General features: G+C 51.7%; 1 long non-coding RNA gene across 1 annotated transcript in view; it reads right to left on the bottom strand.

Annotated features, from left to right (window-relative positions):
- The window catches only part of LOC142830718 (uncharacterized), a 31,093-nt gene extending 8,176 nt beyond the window's left edge, over window positions 1–22,917 (bottom strand). The window contains exons 1-2 of the long non-coding RNA XR_012906163.1: window positions 20,932–22,917; window positions 19,945–20,126 (exon numbers count right to left, since the gene is read on the bottom strand). This is a non-coding gene — a long non-coding RNA (uncharacterized LOC142830718). The remainder of the gene's footprint in view (window positions 1–19,944; window positions 20,127–20,931) is intronic.
- Window positions 22,918–23,193: the final 276 nt, after the last annotated feature.

The following is a 23,193-nucleotide window of genomic DNA, read 5'->3' as shown; positions in this document are numbered from 1 at the left end:
CCAGAGCAGAGTTCTGGACTAGAGAAGTTCAACCTGTCCATGCACAATACACGTGCACCCACCATCTCAGCCACATGAACCAAGGACCTCCAAAGCGAAAGCAGGCGTCTCGACAGCTGGACCCAAACTGCCAAGCTCTCAAACCAAGTGGTGCAACAGATTCACACCTGTTGTGCACAGCTCACAGAGGGGCGAGATACACCCTGACCGGTGACTGGCACATGCGGGCTCATCTCCTCCACGCAAGGGCCTCAGGGTACATCCCGGTAGAATATTTAGCCTGCAGAGCAGGAGAGCAAGACGGGAGAAAGCCAAAGTATGAAACTTGCAGCCAAAGCCAACCCTGGCTCACAGTTTAATGTGTAAACAACGAGTGCTTGGCGAAAATGGGAGGCCATAAACTGGAGACAGATGAAATAGAAGACAGGCTCTCACGCTGCCCAGTTACGGACAGAATCCGCCACCACAAGCGAGGCGTGCACCAGCGTAACAGGCTTTTTAAGGGGCTGGATAATTTTATGAGCGTTATTAACATTTGCAGCTCTGCAAGCTAATAAAATGTTACAGGAGTAATCAAACGTCATGCTTCGCTGTGAGAGCTGATTCCTGGGGAAGGAATTTACTCGCTGGGGTTGCAGCATCACACCACCAGCCAATTGTAGGAGGGGGGCATTTTATGGCTGTTGCCGCTATTATTTTTCTCCTTCGAAAACAACCGCTATTGGCTACTGCCAGCGAGCCTGCTCTTGCAACAGGGGAGTGTATGGGGAGGGGTTGACATTGGCTTCATTAGGCTGACTCTACAGACCTCTTCCTGGGGGAAATCTGAACAGAGCCTTGTTGTGGTCCAGAATGTCAGTCTTTAGAGGCACGTCTGCCCTTACCAGGCGACAGTGGCACGGCTGTGCCACTGCAGGATGTAGAGTTTTCACACCCTCGAGTGGTGTACTCATGCCAACCTAATTATCCAGTGTAGACCAGGTCTGTGTTCCTGTACCCCGGGGACAGGTTCATGCTGAGCCCAGACTTTGGCTGTAGACTTGTGGGTTGTATCTCTGTCCGTCACGTCCATATCAACTGTGCCGACTTCACAAGTGAGAAAATAACTTTGCACCCAGATATCTAAAAGTCAAGCCAGGTTCCTTACCTATTAAAACGTACCCAACGGTTTATGTATCCTGCAAGAAGAAAGGGAGAGGCCATTTTGGTGTTTCTGCTGCTCAGTCCTGAAGGACACTAATCCCACAGCCCCTCACAACAGGAAGCTGTTCAACAAAAAAAGGTTTTGTTCCTACGTCTGCGCCTCCAGGAGATGGCAGGCCACGGGGGAGCAGGTTCCAGGAACCCCAAACGTAGCAGCAGCGTGACCATGGCTCCCTCGTTTCAAAACAACAAGCACATCGGCTTACACTTCAGAAAGCACAAGGGATGAGCGGGATGGACTTCTCTCACCAGAGAACAGAAAAGGCGCCAAGAGGCTTGAAAGCAAGCAGCAGGGGCTCTTTACCCAATAAAGCTAACGCCAACGTATGCTGGACGAGGTTAGCCAAACATCTGCTCAGGGTCCAGCCGCGTGTTCAGAGCAGCCAGAGCCATCCCTGTGCGTGTCTGACCCCGGAATTACAAACCCCAGGCCTTACCCGTCCTCATCCGCCACACCATCTGTCAGGGATGGTGTAGACGGAGCTTGATCCTGCCTTGAGGGCGGGGGGCTGGACTCGATGACCTCTCGAGGTCCCTTCCAGTCCTATTATTCTATGATTCTATGATCCCCATGGCAACCAAATGTCTCAGGAGCTAAATCATTCCTCAGAGCGGTTCTCACCCCATCTACTCAAGTGGCCCCTTTTCATTGAGGTTCTCGTACGGGGCAGGACCTAGCGCACCCCCTGGGGGAGGGGCACGGCTCTTTGGGGGGTTGACTCCCATCCATCCCCCCATCTCTCTCAGAAGGCAGCTAGGCCTTTTGCTTAGTCCTGGCTGACACGACCAAGAACCTGAACTCCAAGGGTTCAACCCCTAGCCCAGCGATTGTCCTCCATGGGCTTTGGAGCAGGTCCCAAATAGTTGCTGGGCATCAGTTCTGATCAGTGATTCCCAGAAACGGCCATCGGCAGGGAACGGCCACCGCATGCCAGGCCCTCTTTGCTGCTCGCTCAAGCCAGGGTCTGGCTAACACTGTGACTATAACCCTTTACGCTTACCCGCCAAGCAGTGAAGAGGGCCACCTGTAATATTTTTCTATGTCAGCGTGAGGCTGCCACCTTCTTTTTAATAAACGGGGAGTCATATTTCTCAGGGTATGTCTACACTACAGAGTTTTGTTGGAAAAATGGGTGTTTTTCAGACAAAACTTGAGAAACGTCCACACTGCCAAAGCCTTCGGCAAGAAAATCAAAAGAACAGAGGGGTTTTTCCAGCACTGGTAATCCTCATTCTACGAGGAAGAGGCTTTTTTGTGAAAGAGCTCTTTTGGCAAAAGGCGTGTGTGGATGGGGCAGAGAGAGTTCTTTCGGAAGAAGAAGAAAAAGGAAAAATTCCAGGTGTCCTGGTGGTCATTCCGTCCATAGCAATCACAGCTTCCATGTGAGACAGCATTCATTCAGTGCGGACGCTCTCTTTCGAAAAAGCAGGTTGCTTTTTCGATGCACGTTTGCAGTGTGGACTCTCTCTTTCGGAAGAAGATCTCTTCCGAAAAAAGCTCCTTCCAAAAGAATCCTGCAGTCTAGACGCAGCCTCAGAGTCCATCACCACACAGGGTCCTTTCTACAATTCCGCTCCAGGAGATTCAGAGAAAGAGACTCATAAATAATAAAAGCTAATCAAGGAGGAGGGTGCTATTTCCTGATGGTTAAAATCTCTGACTTTTCTGGGAAATAATTGTACACATTGAAAAGGAAACCATGCCTCCTCTGAAAATATTTCCTAATTATGTGTCATAAAAATAATTAGGTTATGGTGAATTAGTACAAATGTTTACAACAAAATTGCCATGCAAAACAGTCTGGGTAATAATATGCTAATTGCCATAGAAGCAAAAGCTGATTATGTTTCAGTGATATTAAAAGTTGCCAAGTCGGCGCTTCTATCCCAATCTCAATATCTTTCCACCGTGTCTAGGGACATGACTGTGACAAGGGAAGGAGGCAGAAGATGGACCCGGTAGATTAAAATAGCCAACCTGTACAACAGGAGGAAAGACAGTCCCACAATGTAGGGGACTGGTAAGGGTCATTGGCCAGTGTTTGTGTAACCACCAGCAGCCAGATTTGAACCTGGGATCTTCGGAGCTTAGCATAGGAGCATCTACAGCTACCAGCCTTTGACGCTCTGTGGTGATCCAGCCTTGTAGAAGCAGCCTTTACCGCCTCACTGAAGCTCTCTCTGAGGGAGATGCACAGGCACCATGTGGCAGTGCTGCCGTTGTTTCAGTCTAGTCTCAGTTAGACAGCAGGAGCTGCCTTTTCTAAAGGAAGCAGTCCTGCCAAGGAACAAGCCGGGGGATTTTGAATGACATGTTCTCATGAAACAATTCCGAGAGCCGATACACTGCTTCCCACTCTCCACTGGGCTCGGTGCCGCCAGCCTTTGCCATGATCCACGTTTCACATCCTCCAGGCCGGGGCCGACCAGCCAGGCGCAGGGCTGGCCTTACCCTGAGGCGGCCGCTTCAGGTGCCAGACTGTGGGGGGGCACCACTAGGACCCAGAGGGTAGGAAATGGTGTCTGCTGCTGGTGCAGATGTATTCTCTCTGCTCTAGCTGCAAAGAGATGGACGGGGGGGGGGGGGGGGGGGCTGTGCTGGAGCCACTCCTGGCCTTCCGCCCCCCCCTCCTGTGAAAAAACGTGGCTCTGAGAAACTGGCCTTTCCAACAAAAAATCTCATTGAAAAATTCCTGGGTGGGGCTAATCTTTGGGCAGGATCTAAGGGGACCCCAGCCCTCCTTCCTCTGCCACCCGACATGCCGAATCTCTGGTGTGGCTGCTGCCCAACGCACCACGAAAGGACCCTGAAGCTCTTCCAACCTGTGGGAAGCCTCTCGTCACCCACTGGAAACAAAAGATCAGAAGGGGCTGAAATTTTGAAAGAAGACCTGCCCCCAACGGGAGAGACTGAGTAATTAGATGTGTGGCATCTGACATATGTGGCCTGCAAGATTTATTTGCATTTCTTAGTGGTCCCTACCTACATGGGTAACAACCAAAGAGCTCTCCTTCATGCAATAGACAACCCCCACCAACAGCCACCTCACAGCCTGGTCTATGGATAGCACAAAGAGCTCACACGACATGTAAAACCCAGTCATCAATAGCAGTACCCCCCGACCCCCACACACACATACATCCTCTGCTGCGCCCCCCTCCCATGGAAATGGCTGAGACAATGGGGAGCCCCATGGCTTGCCATGAAGAGGCGCCAATCCCAGCTCCGTCGAGCCAAAGAGACAGGACGTGCAGGGATGAGGGCTTCTCATGAAGGATCTTGGCTTGAGTGGCGGCAGCCAGCACCACTGGAAGGCTCTTCTGCTGGCAAGCTCTGGGTCATGAGGGAGCAGTCACAGCAGGCCCTGCCATACATGGACCATGATAAGGAATCCCCCCCGCTGCCAAGGAGCTCGCTGAGCGGGGTCTCCTCTCCAGCCAGCACAGCCCTGGCGCCACGAGGAGAGCGACTCTGACAGATGTAGCAGCGAGAAGGAAAAGCTTCTGGCCACGCAGAGAGGACCAGGTGACATCGATTCCTGGCTTTGGCCTACAAGCCCCTATGTTACAAACCTGAGTCACCTCGGCAACGGTCTTGCCCCCTGACAGAGTTAGCCTGATCCAGCTTCCGCGGCAGTCACGGGAGAGACTCCCAGTCACCAGAACAGGCCAGGGCTTGGGGGCACTGCCCACAATGTACATGCACTGCCTGGTGTGTGTGTGCGTGTGCATATGGGGAGCTCCAGTTTGGGCCTCAGCCATCTCCCTTGTAACCAAGCCCCTCTCGCACTTGCTCTCCTGCTGTGTCCCCCTGCTTGGTACATGGCTGGAACACAATGGAATAATCGGGGTAGCACTCTCAGGACCCCCGAAGGGTTACCCCTCACATACACTCCTCAGCACTGGCCGTGGGAAGGCTGGTCTCCGCCAGGCTTGTGTTCGGCTCCGTGGCTCCTTTAATAATCAGGAAGAGCCGCCCAGACAAGGAGAATCGATACCTTGTTGGGGAGGGACGGGGGAGGGGGGGCTGGTGGAAGGAGCCGGGACTCAGCTAGCATGACAACTCGGAGACGTCCATCAGGGATGTTTGCATTCAGCCAGTGTCTTCTGACCAGGAAAGAAAACAACCTGCCTCAGGCCGGGCCGGGCGCGAGGAGGCGGCGCAGCTTACACATTCATCCCCACACGCAGCATGAGAGAGCAATGTGCACGGAGAGCCAGCTTCCCAAATGGGCGCTGCCAACTGACGGGCCCGGCGGCCCTGGAGTCATTTCACTTGCTTTCGATTCATGGCTTGTCAGCACGCTGAGCAAATATTCCACTTTCATCCGCGCATGCTGCTCTCCCTGGCCGGCTCACTGTAGGCCCAAGCGCCTCATCCAGGCCTCTGATGCTGCCTCTACCCAGGCTGAAACTCTCCCTGCTTCAGGCGTGTTTAGTCCTGGGGAGGCCAAGGCAGGCTGCCTCTGTAGCAGGGGGATTCCGTGAGATGCCTGGCTCGAGCGTTCAGCTCTCCCTGCGGGACACCGTAAAGGAAAGGTGGTAGAGTCAGTCGCCCAGAGAGCCTCTGAAGGCGAGACTGGCTCTAAACTCCGGGCCCTGTGTCCCAGGCACAACCTCAGCCCTCGAGTGTGTTCGAGAGACACCCGGCCCTCTGGCACCCGGGGATGGGTTCTGAATGAAAGGGACTTGTGGCTTAGCACTGAGAAACCATGGCGATGACTGAAGGTGGGTGGGGCCTGGGCTGCCAGCCAGGCTGCAAAATCGGAGTCTGCCTCGCGCTCCTGGATGACACGGCTCAACTCTCACACGCACCCTCCAAACGAAGGGCTGGCTGCAACACAGGGGTGGGTCTCTGCTTGTCCGGCTCCCGGAGCAGACTTCCAATCACGTCGCAGGAAATGCAAAGCTGCCGAGGCGGAGGGCCATGCCGCTGCAGAAACGGGGCAGGGACCTCTGGGAGGAGATGACAGCACCACTGTGCATATGTTAATTGTATGAGTGAGAACATGGGAGGCCCGGCCAGGGCTGGTCCACAACATTTTGGCACCTGAAGCGGGGAGCTCAAATGACGCCCCCATGCCCCCTCGCTTGGTCCAAAACTTTGAAAGGTCTCGATTCTCTCTTCTTCCTGTTCTTTGATTCAGAAAGGCCCAGGGTTATCCGACGCCACCACAGCAGCCAAAGTTGCAAGCCCTTTAAATTGTTGTACCACACAAGGTCCTCCGGGGGCGGCGAGGGCTGCATGGGGTGGGCAGCAACGCACTCCGGACAGTGTTGAGGGCCGGCTTCCCCAATTCCGTCCCTTCTGCCGGATGCCCCACCCATTCTACCTGAGGCCCCGCCCATTCAGAAGCACAGAGTTGCCTCCCCCATCTTTGCCCATGGGCCTGGCAAGTCTGTCAGCTGCCCCCACTCCCACCATTCACAGGAAAGGGCCAGTTTTGATGTGTTTTGACTCAAACATTTTTTTTGGGGGGGGGGCGGGGAATAGTTCTGAAGTTGGCAGAATGTTTCAACATTTTCTAAAGGAAAAATTCTGGTGCTCACTCTGGAATTTGAGATATTGACTTTTCCCTCCTGGTTTGGGATAGGAAAGAAATTCAATCTCTAAAGTTTCCCACCTGGTGCTACTAAGGCCATCAAAGCCTCCCTGCCCGTTTCCCCCACAACGCACCTTGGACCTGGTCCAGAGCCCATTACGGTCTTTCCCTTCACTTCAGTAGCTGTTGTATCAAGCCTCATCTAGTGTCTGAAGTCCCTCCCGAGTCGGCAAATACTGAATGAAACCAGTGAGACGCGGTGTGTTTCTTTTCCTTTTCGTTTTTATTTTTGAAACAAAGGCTTGTTACAGACATTAATTCCAGGGCTCACAGATCTGTGGATAATGAGAGGCTTTGCTGTGAGGAGACTCGGCAAACGGTTCAAAGCCCGGCCTCTCTCCCGCTTTGCTTTGCAATGTTAAAAGTTTTGCGGCACGGCTCTGCCGCGCCGGTGCGCTGCCATCTGCTCCCCCCCATTCATTATGCACCAAGTCATTCTGGGGAGCTCCCGGCAGAAAGTTAAGGTAGAAGTAAACTAGTCTGTGGAAACAAAGGGGGACTCTCTCCATCCTAATTAGCGGCAGGTTGAGAAGTGCAGCCGGGAGGGTCAAAGGGCATTTCCCAGAAGGCTCTGCTCAGGCTTCCAAAACACCCACTTAATTCAAGCAGCTCAGTGGGCAGAGGCAGACTGGAGCAATTACGCTCCCCGGATTTCCCAAAGGAAGGTTTTAATAATGCAGCTCTTAGAGAGAGATTACTGCAGGAGCTCTTTATTCTGCCACCTCGGAGCGGGAGGAAGTGGAGGATGCCCAGGGCCTGACTCCACACCCGGCTCCTGCTTGGGGATTTGGCATTTGGAGGCAACTGGCGGGGGGAGGGGAAAGAAATGAAGCTGAGCAGGTTTTAACTTGCCAGACCTCCCGCCCCCGCACGTTCAGCCGTTCTCTTTGTCCAGTGACAACGTCCCTCCGCACACTGCAGGACTCCTTCCTCTGCGGCCGGTCAGAACGAACCTTTAAAGGATGCCTGAGGTCCGGACATTCCTCGGCAATCCAGGCGTTGCACCGAGCTTGCGTTTGCTTCTCTCAGGCCAAGGATCTTTCAACTCTGCTTTCAACTCAGAGTTACTGTGCCGTCCCTGCCTACCTCAGCAGGGGCCGAAGCACCATTTTGAGGGGCACAAATGCTTCCTCCTTGTCCCCCCAGTTAATCCAGGCTCTGTTCTCTTTACGCACCCCCTCCCCTTTTCAACTGCCTGAAGAACAGAATCAGAGGGGTCGCTGTGTTAGTCTGAATCTGCAAGAACGAGGAGTCCTGTGGCACCTTATAGACGAACATATTTATTGGAGCATGAGCTTTCGTGGGCAAAGACCCACTTCATCACATGCATCTGACGAAGTGGGTCTTTACCCACGAAAGCTCATGCTCCAATAAATCTGTTTGTCTATAAGGTGCCACAGGACTCCTCATTGTTCTCACAGAACAGTGTCGCTAACTCCAGGCAAGGCTGGTGCTGCATTCACTCAGCCTGCATCCACCAGAGCCCCCGAGACGCTTCTCTCCCTCCTTCAAAAAGGCTCGGGAAGAGAGGAGCAGATAGGAACCGGGACGGGGACATCACAGCCACCTTTGAGGCCTCCCCAAGATGGTCAAAACACTGCCGTCCTACTCAAAGGCCTGCGGGAGGAGCAGAACTCGCGGTGGAAATTCTCCAGCCCACCCTGCATTGGCCCAGGGGATTGAGTCCAGGACGCGGGTGCTCTCTCTTGGAATCAGTAGCAGGGAGGAAGGCCGACAGGAGGGATGGGGAAGGTTCCAGGCCGGGATACAGGCCGACAGAGTAGCTGGAAAGGAGTCTACTGAGTTCCTTGTTCAGTGTTGGAAGAAGATACCCGTGACTCTGTCCCATGATGGCACGACAGGATCTGGATATGGGGGAGTCCAAAGCAATGGAGTACTCTTTCCCCAGTCCCTGGAGAATGAGTGGAGGGGCCGGGAACTTGTCTGATGATCTTTTTCCAAGACAAGAAGGGGAAAGTTTGGCTCACTGGTGCTGCGGGCAAGGGGATCTCCGAGTGCATGTGGACCACACTCTCTCAGGATCAGCCTGCCACCTTGCTCTATCCATCTCCAGGCCCTGGATCAATATGGCCTTGTCCCAGGATGCCACATGGCCTCAGGGTGCACTTGCCCGCGGCATGGGTTCTTTGAGCTCCCAGCAGAAAACAATAGAGACAAGTTGTGTTTTCCGGGCGCCAGCAGGAGTCCAGGCAGCATCAGCTCAGTAGCAGAGTCTATGGTTGGCTCTGTGCTGGGAATTTCAAAATCTCCAAGAGGAGCAAATTCCATTCTCCCGTCCCACAGGAATTGGGGGGGGCGGGTTTCCTCTTGGGATAGAATCAACATTGACCCCCCATCGTCATCGCCGGCACTGGAGGGCTCCTTCACAGCAAGAGTTCGCAGCACAGGACGAGGAACTCGACGACGACTAACCACACGCAATGGAGCCTTCTCCCAGCCCCGGAGAAGCAGGTCCCCGGAAATCAGGCATGGTCTGATGGCAGAACTGTTGGAGGAGGCCAGGAACACCACCCCCAGGAGCTGAGCAGGTCTCCCTTCTGTGAAGAGCTGTGATTCTCAGGGAAGGAGGCTTCTTTGCCAGCCTCTTCTTGCTTCCCACCCATGCCGGCCCCTGGGCGCCACCCCTTCACCTTCTGCAGCGATGCAAGATTCCTCACCGCGCAGTGCGGGGAGATAAATGGCGTTTATTGGGATTGCTGATCAGCATGCAGAACATCAAACAAAAGGCAAATCGATACCACAGCCCTTCCAGATGTTTTTATCCCCCTCCCCCTCTTTGAATTTCGTTGCCAGCCAGGGTTACTGGTGGGTTATGTTGCCTTGATAAATCGACAGATCCCATTAACCCGTCGCCTGCGGGCGCTGGCTGGGGTCTTTCTTTTTTTAAAACTCTCCCTCTTTCAATATTTGATGAGGGTAATTTCAAAGGCTCGCTTAGTATGATCTCCACATAAGGAGTCCTTCGGAGTGTTTATCACGTTCCAGACATAATTACATTCAAATCCGGAGACACTGTTGCTAGGGTTACTGCTTCTTGCAGTTGCTCCCGCTTTTGTGTATTCACAGTTCCAGCTCCCTCCGCTTCCCCGGCATCCCTCACACCCCGCCTTTTGCTGTGCTCCTTTCAAGGGTTAGGGCATGATGGGAAGGCCACGTCAAGAGCCCTGGTCCTGTCAGAGGCCAGCTGGACACTCCCAGCGGTGGGGTTCAGTGAAGACGACAAGCTGAATAAGACACTGCTATAGGCAGGTTCAGGGAGGCCAAGGAGAGAGGGCAAACTCCTATGGCTAAAGGCTCCAGGGACTTAAAAACTCCATGGATGGGACAACAACAAGGTCTTTCCTTCCCCCTGAAAACCTAAGTCAGAATGAAGCCTGCAGAGCTAATTCGGAGACCACATGGCTGCATTTACAAACAATGGCCAAGGCAAAGCCCATGGGAGGGGAGCCAAGGACAACCTGTTGGCCACCTACCTGGCTCACCCCATGACCTTCCCGTGCTTCAGCTCAACTTTCTGTAAAACGAGATGGAACAGGGTCAAGATCAGGGCCTCTTTGCTCTCTGCACCGTTCATACACATTGCAAGAGGCAGTGCCTGCCCTGAAGACCCCGCAAGCTCGTCATTATCCCTGTTTTGTGGCGAGTGGGAGCTGAACCCCTGAGACATTGAAGGTCTGACCCCCACCCCGCGTGTCGACGGGAGGCTGAATATTCTTCACTGCGGACTGACTATCGAGTGACCTGTCCAAGGATGCAGAGAAGATCAGTAGCAGAGCCTAGAATATTTTAACCACAAGACCAACCTTCCTCACCTCTGCGTCAAACGCCTTGAGATCTACATGGAAAATAGGCTGAGTAAGATAACTACGGCCCTGCAAACAGACTCTCAAGCAGGGAGATACAACGCTAAAAGCAGCCATCCATTTTGGTGGCCTTTTGAAGGGAAGAAATGAAATGACACCATATTTAGCAGAGAATTTCAGCTTTCCCTTTGCATTCCCTCCCCGGCATCGGCAAGTGCTGTTTTATACACCAGGTGTGGGAATGGAATTGAATTTCCTTTGTTCTAGTTCAAATTTTAAATCAGAAGCCCCGCCGTAAAAGAGGCAGCGTTATCGCTAATCCCCACAGTCGCACTTGCAAGGAGCTTACAACCCATACAGCCGTCACGGTGGGAAGAACAATTATCGTAACCAAAAATATAGATATAAACAAACAAACCTAAGCGTGGTGCCTCGGGTTGTGCAGAGAGCAAACACGACGGCTGCCAATTCACATTAGGAAAATCACTGCCGTGCCAAGGGCTGGTAAAATACCTACAATAGCCCAGCAAAGACGCGCCCTGCCACAGTCAATGTTCTGGGAAAGGAGCTCTGATTGAGTCCATTGTTCACCCTCTAAATTAGTTCTAAATTAGTTGCAAATGCGATTAGTGGGCATTCTGCAGGGACAGGCGGCGGCAGCATTCAGCAAAAGTGCCCCAGGGGCAGATCTTGTGGTCAAGGGTTTGCACGGCACAAAAATGCATCTGAGCCAAAACATTTGTTTCCCTTTTGGTACATTCCCCTGAGAGTCTTCTGACACCACGGAATGTCCTGATGGGGGATGATAAATAGATGTCAGAACCCAGAGAAGGGCTGTTGGGACTATTAGTCAGAGTAGGGGTGGTCATGCCTACTGGTCAGAGCGAAGACTTTAAGCCATGAGTCGGAGATGAAATCAGGAACTTCTTGTGTTACTTTCTAGCTGAAATAGTGTGGCCAGGTCAATCGGCAGGACTATTCGTCATCATCCCCAGCAAGAAACCTAGTGGCTAGTGCTTCGGGAGGGGATAGAGGTGCCTTCATGGAAGTGGCAGGCCAGGGGCAAAGTGGTTGGGGAATTCAGCTATTCCTAAAATACCTGCAGAGTACAACTCTCAGAAAGCACCAGAATACAACGTGTGGCCCATTATGCATGTAAGGTATAATTGTAAAACAAAACAAGGCAACTTTAGTTTTAAGCACTGCTGGAGAGGGTGAGGAGGGGAGCCATTTCCAGCTTGATCTGCTCCCTAACTTGGAGGTTCAGAAGCAGATGCTTGGGCAGGAGCATAGCACCCCCTTTGCCCTCTTCCTCGGAGCCTGGCTCCCAGGGATATGGGGCTACTCCATCCCTTGGCTCTGGGTCCAAGGCAGCAGCCACAAATAGGTGCCGCTCCTCCTGCAGGGGGCGCCTGCTCTCAGAAGCTGCCATGCCAAACCCGACTTTGGGGTCTATGTAGTTCACTGACTGGCGACGCACTCGCAGTGGCGAGAAAGGCTACCATGAGCACAGAGAGAGGTGACGACAGAAGAAGTTAGGAGATCCTATTGCCTCTGTACACGGCAATAGGATCCAGGCAATGTCCAGGTCTCTTGCTCACATTCTTAGGAAGGATGTCAACAATTAGCAACGGCTGAGATAAGAGCCCCAAGGTACCCAAAGGAACTCAATCTAGTTCAGGTTTTGAAAAGAAGGTTAAAAAGATCACTGAAAAGAGGCACAAGTCTTGCACAGAAAGCTAGTGCCACCAGGCAACGACCGGTCGGTACGGCCGTTGGCTCTCACTAGAAATGACAGCCATCTTTCAGCGAGGGCACATTCACTGCGCTGCAGAAGGGAAATACAGCTTGAACCTCTCTAGTCCGGAACCATCCGTCGTCCAGTATGAATTTACTTAGCCAGATGTCCGCTTTTCATGGGGGTGGCCAAGTTTCCTGGGGTCCCTTAAAGTTTGTTTACAGCGGCCAGTCCTGGCTCTTAGTGTTCTGTGCTGTTATTTAGCTCTAATTTGCCCCTAAATGTCTTCTCAGAGCGTAGCAAGCAGTGGAAGGGTTGGTGATGCTGCTGACAGTATCGACCTCCCATGGTCCAGCAAATTCTCTGGTTTGGAATTGGTCAGGACCTGAGGGTGCTGGACTAGAGAGATCCAACCTGTACAATATTCTAGAAATGGAGGTTAGGAGACTGGAAGAAGAGAGGTACAAGAGACGATGAAATGTAGGGACCAGATGCTCCTCTGGAGAAAGCTGACTTAGTTCCACTGACATCCGTGGTGTTAGGCCAATCTATAGCATGTGATGTTGGGTGACCAGAAGGGTGTTAGGGTTTCCCACAAAGAGGATGAAGACAGCAGGGAAGTTTTTCTTAGTACCGTGAAGAAAACTGATTTCTGCTTTTGCTTCAAAGTATGATGATCTGACAGATACCGATTAGCAACTGAACAAGTGGGAACGAAACACAAAAGCTTGGCTGATCATTCAATTTATAACTGGGGACTGGATCTGGAGGGGCGGGATCTGACATTTAGCTCCTCTGTTGGCCAACAGTTTGACATTCGTCATTGCAGTCAGGAATTGCAGGTAGGTCAAGGTCGGTCAGTCGGTTGGTCCTTCCTTCCTTCTTTCCATGTGGATTGAGTTTCTAGCTTGTTTCTTGAGAGTGTAAGGCAGGGGGAAGCCATCCCCACGCACCTCCTTTATGAAGTGCTTAGCCATGGTCAGGAGAACAGCACTAGAGATGAATTGCTGTACTTATTGTCACCAGATCCCAGCCCGCACGATGTTCTAGAGCACGAAGACAGCTGTGCAGCGTTGCTGGCTACAATGGTTTCATTATTAAAATATCCCGCCTGCCCTTTCCAGGATGAGATAAGGAACAGACCATTATTCCCCTGCTGTCTGGATAGTATCGCTGCAGTAAATACATTATCCTTCCCATGTTCTTTTAAATGACCGGCAACCTCCTCGTTTATTATAGGCTTCCAGCAACAATGCACTGAAGTACCTTGCCGTTGGCTTGACAGCATCATACATTTTATAACTCCGTTTGGCTGCATAATGAAACTGCACCAGCTCAAAGAGGAGCAGACTCTGCCTCAGGAAAGGGACCGAGGAGCTGGCGCCCCCGAGGGACTGTCTGGGGCTGGAGAGCTGCCGGAGTTTGCAATCTCATTGGATGTGGGGTGGGGAAAGGCACCACGTCAGTGGGCTCTGGTGTTTAACCCCAGAACAGGTCCAAAGCGTCCCCATCTTGCCCATGGGACCCAGCGGGGTTGTTCCTAAGAACGAGACACCAGTTCACACTCCACTATCAGCCCTCGTTTCCACAGTGGCCTCAACCGTGCCGGAGACCCATTCTGCTAGACTCCGAGTGGGCATTTCAGATCATTGGGTGGGCATCTGAAAATTCCAAGTCGAGTGAAGGATGGTCCTTGGCCCAAAAGGCTCGCAAGCTACACGGCAAGATGGCCTCAGTGGGCAGAACAAACACGAGTGGGAGGAGTTAGGGGAGCAATAATGGGGCGTTTCAGCTGATTACAACTCACCACCTGCTCAGCTGTTACTAGACAGCCATTTTCTGGGTGCATTGTGGCAGGGGTCAGTGCCTGGCTTCTGTTAAGAATCCCAACCGTGACAGTGCTGTCGAGGGGTTTTGTTTTTGTGGTGGAGCAGCTGGCATTTCGGCGTGTGCGCGTGAGTTGAACACCAGTCCCAGGGTAGCTGTTCTGATAGCAAATTCATGTTTCCCCTGGATCAACTGCTGGAGACGCTTTCCAGTGAGTGCCCGCCAACAAAGAGGGGGAAATTAAGGGCTCTAGCCCAGGCCGCTTCTGTGCAGCCAGGCAAGTCTTGTGTTTTTGAAGGCAGCATTTGTGGGGGAAGCTTTTGGGCCTCTCCCTTGTTCTCCCCTTCGCTGTGTGTTACTTGGATTGTTCCACCTCTGAATGCCATGGGCATGCGGGTCAGGACTGAGGGGGTCTGACAGTATCTCTGCCACACAACCTTATTCTCACACCTGTCACCTGCAAGGCCGGCATCTCTGGAGGTTCTGACTCCACGGGGCTTGCCTCTAAGGATATGTAATGGATGGAGGGATCAAAACACCACAGCAAAGGGCTGAAAACACAGCTGGCACCTCAGCTACATCAGCCCAGCCGGGCTAACTTTATTGCTAACAGAGCTGTTGCTTGTGACTTCTAGGGATTTCGGCAGTACTGAGGGGCTGCTGTCTCACCCAGGGCCCCGTTGTGTTAGGGCAGAGGCAGGCCCTATCCCAAGAAGTTTACAGTCGAGTTAGACAAGACTGACAGAGGGAGGGCCAATGGAGAGGCAGAGAGGTAAAGTGGCCCATCCAAGATCCTATAGGTGGCAAGTGGCAAAGCTGAGAATTGCTGTCCGGTGCACAGCTCCCTTGTGCTCTAACATAGCAATCCTCATTGCCTCCCCTCTTCACTTAATTGCATTAAAATCCCCTCCCGTTAATTCCATTTTTTATTAAAGAAAAATATATTTAAAGCTTGTCTCTTCAAATTACGGTTCACCTGAGTAGATAATTAAAAGTCTATAATGGAGATTCATTTTTATGTGTAATTACGCCTACTGCTGCTGCTTCAAAAATATTTGCAAAACAGCTCACAATTTTTATTCTGTCAGTGCAGTAATTGCTGCGTGGCGCGGCTATCTGCATGGGTGCCGCTTATCTACTAGGAGGGCCCTCTCGCCAGCAGCACCGAGAACGAGCCTGCGCTTTGAGCTGGGGCAGGTCAGGAGGGCTGGGGTTTTAGCCGCCTCTCAGCCTCCCTCAGAGCGGGACATTCTGTTTCTCACCCGAGCTGAGGGCAGGCCCACGTCTGTCGGATGAGAGTACGCAGGAACGGAAGGGCTGGCTCGGTGCATATCTGTGCGGTGTTGGGGGGTCATGATCATACTACGGGTATATTACCCAAGACGTTTTGTCATGGAGGTCCAAGCCTGCTCCCCCTTGGCCATGGAGCACACCTGGGCCGTATCTAGCACAGCTGGCCCCTACTTTATTACGGTGAATTATTTATACTGCAGGAGTTTCTAGAGGCCCCCGTCCAAGATCAGGGCCCAGGTGTGTGAGGAGCTACACAAAAGCTCAGACTCCAGGCTTCCGAGAAGATGCCTCCAGCAGCAGAAACAGACAAAGGGATGGGCTGGGCAGGTGGGAGGAGCACAGGGTCACGTTGGAAATGTTTTCACCCCCCAGTGTGGGTGGTCTTCTGGCCTGCAACTGACCATAAAAGGCCTGTCTACAAATGCGACTGTATGTCCAGTGCAGCGGTGTGTTCCTCGGCTCCCCGCGGAGCACCGCTGGGTGGGTGTTGGCCTGAGGGGCGGCGGGAAAGCAGCATGGGCTGCTCACAGGAAAGTCCTTCCTGGCCAAGAGGAAGAGGCTGCAGCCTCACTAAGAGCCCGTGACTACAGTGAAGTAACAGAGCAAACCAGTGGGTAGAAATGCCTGTGAGCAAGATAGGTCCATGGGAGCCCACAGGTCATCCTTGGGCAGTGTCCTGTCCCACTTGGGCCCGTCTTCATCCAGTGTTGGGTCCATTTCCCCTCTCTGCTAGTTCCATCCTCTGGGACATTCATCCAGGCAGGCAGCTGCCTCAGAATCTTCTTCCCTCACTGAGGGAAACGCGGGGCTCTGCTCTTCTTCCTGCAAATGGAGTGAGGCCTTCTTCCTTTAACACCACAGCCGACATCAGCCAGGTGGAGCCACAAGCCCTCAGTGACTGCTTTCTTGCAGCCTGCGGCCTGTCTGCCCTCTCCCAATAAGGTTTCCTAACATTTCCCATTCCAAGACTCTGGTTTTAGTTGCTTATAACCTTGACAGACTTTCACGGGTGGCACTGAAATTTCCCACGCTGGGTTACAGATAAAATCAGCCAAAATAACCCATCCTTTCCCAAAAATGGAACTATGGGGAATTCATTGTTTTGTCCACATTCAAAAATCCTGGTGATCTTTCCTTTGAGAAGCAAGGATTTACAAGTTGGCAAAAGCAGGAGTACTGGAGGCCGGTGGGGGCATGCTCTGAGTTCAGTTTAGCGAGTCTTAACTAGACTCACTAAATCAAACTCTGGAAAATCAATCACGGTAGCAGTGATCTTCTGTTTAGTGTAGGCAAGGCCTCTGGTTTCCATGTGTTCAAAGGGGATTAAAATACATCTCCTCCCTCACAAGGATGTTGGAAAGTACATTCATTAATGCTCAGAAGGAACTGCGACACCATGATTAGAGCACTGCAGAAAGGCCCAGGAGGAAATTAATAAGGCCGCATTCAGTGAAGCGTTGTGACGGCGTGGGGTAAATAATGCATGGGGCTACACATTGAAAGCTGAGGCCATAAAGAAATGCTGAAGAGCCGCTCATTTAGAACGTGCTGTCTGTATGGTATGTTGACTAAGGCAGGGATCCGGTGGAGAAAATAGCCTGTGTTTATGTCATTAAAGACGCTCTCCCAAGGGAGCCGAACGAGGCGTGCACAGGCATTGCTAAACTTTGCAGAGCTTGATATCACCATCGCCAGGTCCTTTGCATGCCGTTTCTTGAGGTGTATTCTAGCCATTGCTCCCCAGCGTCAATTAACTCTGTGCCCCAACAACGCCCCCCCCACCATCAGCGATGCACCGAAAGCCCCACATCCATGCATGTCATATCCCCATGCCCAGACCTCACCTCTGGCCCAAGCGCACAATCAAGCTACCCCCCAACCTGCCCTTCTGCAGCATTGGAGGGCTGGTACTCTGCCATGCAAGTCCTGGGAGTTGGGGCAGCCCCACAAAGCGGTCTGCTCCCCCTCCCAGCTATGTCTGCATGGGGCACCAAGGAGAAGCAGACTGGCCCATTACATGGAGGGGGCAGATTAACCCACTGCACAAAAGAGGGGGAAGCAGGTGTGGACTAACCCATTGCACACAGGAGTCAGCCACTCCCTTCACTACCAGGAATGCCTCTCATCTCCTGAAAGGGGAGGGGTGTCTTAGCCTGCCTCCTGCAGCAGCCCTGATTGGCTGCTCTTCGCTAGGAGGTGGGCAGGTGGCACAGGCAATCAACAGTCTGGGCAGGAGCCAGGCTGGCGATGGGAGTGCAGACTGGCACCCGCAGGGCTCAGATGCCACAACTGGCCAAGCCAGCAAGATCTAGGGACCCTGCCCGGCCCTGAGCATCCCTCAGCAGCTGGGGACCTGCCCAGGGCAAAGGGGGGGAAGCTGCCCATATTTTGCAGCACCTTTTGCCCCGACTCTTCAGCTGCGGCAGCGGTCTGGCAGCTGGGCTCCTGTGCATGGCTTAATTAACATGGCAATTGAAAAGCAGCCGAGAGCAAGGTTGTTTCCCTCTTTAAATGGAAGCAGAAGTGCCCCCGCTCCCGTCCCGTCCACCTGGTGGTATTCCGTTACCCTGCGTCTTTAAAGCACCAGGAGGCATCCTGGCACGAGAGGGTGCTTTAGAAGGGGAAGCTTTTGCTGGGGTTTGAGGTTTGAGGGTTTTTGGTTTTGTTTTGTTTTTGCTTCTCCTGTTAAGTGCCGAGAGGCACGTGCATGGTTTATATTACGGGAAATTCATTCATAGAGATGGGCAAATACCAACCCAGGCAGCCTCCAGCATCGGTGTGAGGGGGGATAATTGGATCAAGATGTTCCACCCGCGGCAGTGACATAAGACCCTGGGTTTTGATGCTTCTGCTCAGCTGCTGATTGCGGGGCAGCGAAACAGGAGCGGGTCACTTAGGCATCCCTTAATTAAGGGGGTAATTGAAAACCAGCTGAAAGCAACTGAGGGGTCATAAGTCCTCCCCCTGCCCAAATCCCATTAGACAGAGGCGAACCCAGAGACACACTGAGTACACTCCTGAATATTCTGATTGGAGTCACTCCTCAATGATGTCTCCAGTCTAGGCCCATCGGCCGCACAGCTGCAAAGCAAAAGGGGCATCAATATCCTTCTGTAGGGAGAGACCCCACAGATGGGGACCATACAAGAGCCTAGAAAGACAGACAATGTTCTTCCTCTCCTAGATTAACGAATGATGTCCCTGCTAAAATCAAGTTAGGCTGGTCAGGCTTTAGCACCTAGCTCTGGAAATGCCAGTTTCCAATGGGTGGACATACAGGATGGGGAACTCGCTTCTAGAATCATAGGACTGGAAGGGACCTTGAGAGGTCATCGAGTCCAGCCCCCCGCCCTCAAGGCAGGACCAAGCTCCACCTACACCATCCCTGACAGATGTCTATCTAACCTGTTCTTAAATATCTCCAGAGAGGGAGATTCCACCACCTCCCTTGGCAATTTATTCCAATATTTGACCACCCTGACAGTTAGGAATTTTTTCCTAATGTCCAATCTAAACCTCCCCTGCTGCACTTTAAGCCCATTACTCCTTGTCCTGTCCTCAGAAACCAAGAGGAACAAATTTTCTCCTTCCTCCTTGTGACACCCTTTTAGATATTTGAAAACCGCTATCATGTCCCCCCTTAATCTTCTTTTTTCCAAACTAAACAAGCCCAGTTCATGAAGCCTGGCTTCATAGGTCATGTTCTCTAGACCTTTCTGGGAAAGATCTTCAAAAATAAGTTGGAGGGTTGTGGTGGGGAATCACAGTCAGTGGAACACGCACTCCCATAGTGATGCTGGGGTCAAAAAAGCTACTGTCCTCCAGGATACATAAACAGGGGATCGGAGGATCTCAAGAGGTGATTTGACCTCCATCTTTGACTCGGGTGGGATTATTGTTCTGGTGCCCACGATCCAAGAAAGTTGGTAAATTGGAGAGGGGCCAAAGAAAAGCCCTGAGAATAATTCAAGGATTAGAAACCCTGCTGTACAGTGAGAGACTCCAGGAGCTCCGTCGATTGAGCTTACAGTACAGGGGTGACTTGCTGACAGGCTGTAAGTAGCTGCAAGGGGAATGATGGTGTAATAATGAGCTCTTCAGCCTAACAGCAAAAGGTCTGACATGACTCAATGACAGGGTGTTGTTCCTCAACAAGTTCAGATGGGAAATAAGGAGAGAGCCATTGGAACAACTTACTGAGGGGTGTGGTAGAATCTCCATCAGTGACAATATCGCACTGAGCTGGTTTTCCAGGATCCTCCATGGCAGGTTGGCCTCCAAAGACCCTGTTTCACTCAATTCCCTTGGTGAACCAACTCTTGTACAACACCCACGGCCCTGTGTTCTCCTTAGCTCTTTGGCCCTTGGAAATCACAGCCCGTCCTTCACTCCATGCCAATGCCCTGGGGCAAGGATTTCCCACCCTGGGGCCACACCCCTCTCAGTTTAAACTTACCCAGGTGATGTGTTGAATTCTCTGGCACTGAGAGCGGCTCTAGTTCAAACTTGAGCTCTATCCGGGCTGGCGAGCAAACTGGGTGATCACAACAGTCCCGTCTGGCCTTGGATCTTGGCAAACCAAACTGAGTAGGGGGCTGGAGCTACGAGGAGAGGCTGAGGGAGTTGGGTCTGTTTAGTCTGCAGAAGAGAAGAGTGAGGGGGGATTTGAGAGGAGCCTTCAACTTACTGAAGGGAGCTTCCAAAGAGGCTGGAGAAGGCTGTTCTCAGTGGTGACAGATAGCAGAACAACGAGCAATGGTCTCAAGTTGTGGTGGGAGAGGTCCAGGTTGGCTATTAGGAAAAATTATTTCACTAGGAGAGTGGTGAAGCACTGGGATGGGTTCCCTAGGGAAGTAGTGGAGTCTCCAACCCTAGAGGTGTTTAAGTCTCGGCTTGACAAAGCCCTGGCTGGGTTGATTTAGTTGGGATTGGTCCTGCCTAGAGCAGGGGGCTGGACTTGGCCTTCTGAGGTCTCTTCCAGCTCTATGGTTCTATGATCTCTGGCCTGGGTCAGCGCGCTCACTCACTCATGCAGTGATGCACAACCAGGGCCTCTTTGGGCTCCTTTCGGGAGGCAGTGTTGCTCTGCTCCCTGGTACAGTGGATGGATAGTTGGAGCTAAGGCTCTGGGCTGGGACTCGGGAGATCTAAGTCCTGGGATCTTTAGAAAAACAGGGCAGGCTCTCTGTGCCCCATCTGCTTAAAAGGTAGGGGGCTTCTCTTAGGGTGATGCAAAGCTCAGCTCAGCAATGACTGGGGAATGTTCCGATGTAGCACAGCTGGGAGTCATTTAAAAACCAACCGTGATAATCAGTGACTCTCGACAGATTCCCCCACCCAATGCCCATGGTGCTCTTCCATTGACTTTACTGGGTGAGGCCAGAAGCTGCAAGGCAGGGCTTAGACAGCTGGCGTAGGGGATGCTGCTGGCTGCTCTCCTTACACAGAGGCAGAAAATCAGAGCCCAGACTTCCACCAGGTGCCAAGAGGGGAGATGAAAGAGAGGAGACCCCGGACCCCCTCTGAGCAGACAGGCATGGCCATTGCCATCTGCCAGGAAGGGAAATCGGCATTTAAAACCTTCCTCAGTGTGGTAGTGAGAGATCCACCTAACAACCACTTGGTGATGGAGGTTTCAATGCTTGGGTGCACATTACAACTGGGTATTGTCACAGGCTGGCACCATCACCTATAAAGTCACAAATGTTGCCAGGCAACGCTAGGACAACACACCTCACGTAGCTTGCTGCTTTCTGGCTTCGTTCAAGGATGGCACTTCAGCTCCTCAAGGCTGACGTCCCTTGCAAGAGAAAGACAAATGACAGCGTACGTCCTCTGCTTAGCGAGGAAGGAAATCGAATAACGGATGCCATCTAGCACACAGAGGTGTTTAATGATTATTTTGCTTCAGCCTCCATTAAAAAAGCTAATGGTGAGCACTCGGCACAATTAATATGAACAGCAAGAGAAAAGGAACACAGGCTGAACTAAATAGCGAGTTAAAGAAGAGTTAGGTAAGTTGGATGTATTGAAGCCTGATGAAATTCACTGTAGGTTACTTAAAGGACTAGCACACCTATCTTTTAAAAGGGGAACAAAGAGGAACCAGAGAACAATTGATCAGTCTGCCTAACTTTAATATCTGTAAAGACAACTTGAAGAAATTATTAAACAATTTGTTTGTAAGACTATGGAGGAAATAGGGTTATAAAGAATATCTCGCATGGATTTGTCAAGAGCAAATCACATCAAACCAACCTAATTCCCTTCTTTCATGGGGTTGCTGGCCTCATGGCTTGTAGGGAAGCAGTAGATGTGAAATATCTGGATTTTAGTGAGACTTGGCACAAAGTCCCACATGACAGTCTCATCATAAGCAAATAGGGAAATGTGATTTAGATGAAATTACTATAAGGCAGGTGCACAGCTGGTTGAAAGACCGTACTCACGGAGTAGTTATCAAAGGTTCCCTGTTAAACTCCCATGGTGTTCCTAGTGCAGGGCAGAACAGGAGCACTCCAACAATTTTGTTCCCCAAACAGAGCAGCTCACTCAGCTGTCAGACACTTCCCAGAACTTTGAAAGGGGAGGGACACATGCCTGCAGGGCGACAGAGATCACAAAACACTGAACAGCGCCATCAAGGCAGGCATTGTGGGATATTGGCAGAAGCCACAAAACAAACAGCAGAGTCCACCCTGGCTCTTTCTTGACAATAAAGGGAGGGAATAAGTCAAAAATCTCTTGCAAGACTAGATGTTATTGATTGCCAAAATGATGTGGGTTTTTTCCCAACAAAAGTTGCACTGTAGTGTAAACGTTCTCACTGTTTTGTCGCCAAATGGCAGGTTTTGCCAACAAAACATGCCAGTGCAGACAAGGCCTAGAAGCCAACACAGTGACGAATTGTGGAAAAGGCTCATCTCAGCCTGGAGTAGATTAAAGGGGTGTGGCATTTCTGTGCAACTCTCCTGCTGTACTCAGCGCTGGTGAAGCATCAGCTGGACCCCTGTGTCCCGTTCTGGGTGCTGCACGTTAGGAAAGATGTGGACAAATTGGAGACAGCCCACAGGAGAGCGGCCAACATGAGTAAAGGTTAAGAATTCTTGACCTCTGAGGAAAGGTTAAAAAAACCAGGGCACGTTTATTCTTGCGAAAAGACTGAGTGGGGAACTGATATTCTTCAAATATGTGACGAGGCCAGGCTGAAGGTAGGACGTGTAGTAGTCGGGTTAATCTGTAGCACGGGAGATTTAGGTTAGATATCAGGAAACTCTCTAATTGTCAGGAAAGTTCAGCTCTGGAGCAGGCTTTTGAGGGAGGTTATAGAAGCCCGTTCATCGGAAGGTTTTAGGAACAGGTCCGACAAACACCTGTCAGTGGTGATCTAGAGTTACTTGCTCGTTTCTCAGCAGAGGGGGCTGCATTTCATGACCTCACGAGGTCCCTTCCACACCTATGTTAACACGATGTTATGGTTCTATCATCTGTTATTTCTGAAATACCAGGATTAAATTTGGAAGCACTTTTTACATGAAAGAGGTTTGCTTGTCTAGGTTCCAAAGATGTGTTTTAATTACAGATAAGAGTAATACATGGCAAAAACCAGCACGATCGGAAACCTCTGCTGAGAGAGGGCTTAAACCAAGGTTGCAAGAGTAAGGTGTGGGGAGCACCTGAAGACCCCCAAAACTGCACTCAAATG

Source organism: Pelodiscus sinensis, chromosome 10 (genome assembly GCF_049634645.1).
Source record: "Pelodiscus sinensis isolate JC-2024 chromosome 10, ASM4963464v1, whole genome shotgun sequence".
Taxonomy (NCBI): Eukaryota; Metazoa; Chordata; order Testudines; family Trionychidae; genus Pelodiscus; species Pelodiscus sinensis.
The sequence above is the reverse complement of the archived record's forward strand: the minus strand, read 5'-3'. Positions and strand labels throughout refer to the sequence as shown.